Raw genomic sequence first — 2,786 nt, 5'->3', positions numbered from 1 at the left:
CATCATCACACTTCATGAAACCCATTTCCATGAGTGAAACCCATTTCCAAACATTGAAGGGGCCCCCACAGAAGTAAGTGGAGTTGGGGGTGGATCTCCCACTCCATTGTTTTCCTCTTTATTCGGTAATGTGATTGCGTGTACTTGAGCCTGCGTGTGTCTGATGACCATGTATGGCATTCCTTTGACTGTTGCGGCAAAATATTTCTGAAAGAAATATGGTGATACATTTTTTTCTTGCTTCCGGATAACTGATGCTTTGCACGACCTTGACATATAGAATCTCCTTCTCATATGTCCACTTTGGACAGGATCTTCAGTATGAGGGCTGCTCACCGGTGCAATTGGTATAGCCGTTAGCCCACTTCCTTTGTGTTGTGGGCAGCCTCACCATGACCTGCACAACAGCGAGGACCCTAGCATGGACCCTGGCATCCATGTCCGCATGTCCGTATCGATTGCAATGAAAGCAGGGCATACCATTCGCAATACAGAGCCGCACACCCGCAGAAATATATCATATTTTTAACTTGCCTTATAAGGCGGGTCTGTCAGAAGTCAGTACGATGTTCCTGGTGGTGGTATATATTCACAGTTCTTACGGATCTTAATTTTTGCGCACATCTATGGCGTCCTAGTCCTTCCAGCTTTCAAGGACAGGCATATCAATCAACTCTGAAACTGCTAGTGTGCTAACTAGCATTCAGTGCTTTGATCTGGGAGACTGAAATCCTTTTCCCAATCCGTTCGGTGTGTGTTTAGGATGCGTTGGTAGACTTTTTCATTAGTGCGTTTTACGACAAGGTCACCGGATCGTATGCGATTGATGTCTGTTATATTTTTTGATAGCGATGCCATTGCTTTCTCAATGAAGTGGTGGTGTTTTTCCTAGTGGTACGCTTTTATCGATGTCTGTGTCTGAAGAGGATAGTGCAATTTATTTCGCGGTGAAGTCTTCCGATACAGTCCTTAAGCATTCGTTCCCTAGTCGCTACACGGCCACGACCTCAAATAAAGAAGTAAATCTACTCGTGCAGGTTTGATCAATCGATCATCCGTAGAAGTCACCCGTACTTCATACTCATACATATGGGGAGGTCCCGGAGTTTTGGCAACCCTTCGGCCGGAGCTTGACCATGACCCAGACCACCATCGTCCAGGTCTTCTACCCTTTGCCTTTCATCACCTAGGCATGGTACGGATAACACATTGGGACGGAAGACTCGGGTTCCTGGTGGCGCCGCTCACCAAGCACCGGCATAAGCTAGTGCCCCTGCGGGGTGAAGAAGAATGTGCTGTAGACCTTCCAGGGCACCACAGTGACAGCACCTGGGAGAGTCAACTTGTCTCAAATGCTTACGCCGCTGAGCTGTAAAAGTCAAAATGACTCGCATTCGATATGTTAAGGCAACATCTTAACGGAAGATGTTTCGTGACATGCGGAAAGCAAGTTTTGGAGCAACTCTCCTCATCATGGATGGGGGTTAAATATCATGGGAATCGATGTTCTGAGGTTGGAACACATAGAAAGGACACATGCGTACAAAGTCTCATGTGCCTAAGAAGTGCGATGGAGATTTTAAGACAAGCCTTCATCGTCAATGTACTTTTTATTTTTAATCATTTTCAGTTATTTTGGCCAGCCATTTTTTAATACTTTATTCATACCACTTGCACTTACTTAACCAGATATTTTTCGAAAGTACAGTGCCAGATGCCGTCCCACATCCATGTTGGGCACTGCTTTATATAAACACCGCTGAAAAACAGAAAAAAAAATTTAATGAGGCACAAACAGATAGGATAGCACACAAGCTGGCAAGCTTGCAGACAAGGTGAGTGACGACTGAAGCCCGAGCATCGGGACAAAACCAACAATAGCTATTTTGTTGTTATCGATGGGTGATGATTTGGGTATTTTTGGCGCGTTGACAACTATGGTCATAACGTGCCAGTGCAATGATTAGAATGGACTTGCTAAAAGAAAACACCATGTTTAGTCAAAACATGTCATGAATTCATAAAACCCATCATTCTAAAACTACAAAATGTTTTACGAGTTCAGATGTCCTTCAACAAATTAAATTCTGCGCAAAAGGGGAAGATAGCTTCGTCACCCAACAAGAGAGCCGCAGTGCAGTGATAAAGGTATTTGTAAAACGCACTGAAATTATTTTGACGACGTTTGTTACGAGTAAATGTAAAATGGACAGAGGATCGCTACAATGAGTGCATTCAGATGGTTCCTCCCGTCGAAGCAGGCAGCGGTCGGCTTAAATTTTAAGGCGGATTCTTAGGCGTTATCGTACGAGACACTGGGGCCGGCCGTATAGGTACTAGGTGCAACATTGAATATTGGGCTTTGCTCCCTGCACTTTATTTTCTGTCTGCCGTTCCCAAAATTCTTGCCATTTTAGGTTGACCGCTTTATTCACGGCTTACCTATGACCCTCATAGGGCATTCCAGAGGGAGTGATGTCAGCAGAAAGGGTCGCCGCAGCAACAGCCCGATCTGCACTCTCGTTACCATGTATACCAGTGTGACTTGCAGTGTTGTGCGTAGCGGCGTTACTTGTAGCGGCACTACTGTAATCGCTACATTTTTCAGTAGCGGAGGTGTAACTCCGCTACATCTGTTATTTGTAGGGCAAAGTAATTTCCGCTACAATTTTGAGTAGCGGAACGGCCTCCGCTACCGCTACTTTTGAGGGAGAAACTAAAATAAATTAGACGCTAGAGTACGTCCAATGAACTCGCTGTCAGATCATGTAAGTCAGATCAGCAAG

The sequence above is a fragment of the Ornithodoros turicata genome, chromosome 1 (assembly GCF_037126465.1).
Source record: "Ornithodoros turicata isolate Travis chromosome 1, ASM3712646v1, whole genome shotgun sequence".
Lineage (NCBI taxonomy): Eukaryota > Metazoa > Arthropoda > Arachnida > Ixodida > Argasidae > Ornithodoros > Ornithodoros turicata.
This window is presented reverse-complemented; position numbering follows the sequence as displayed.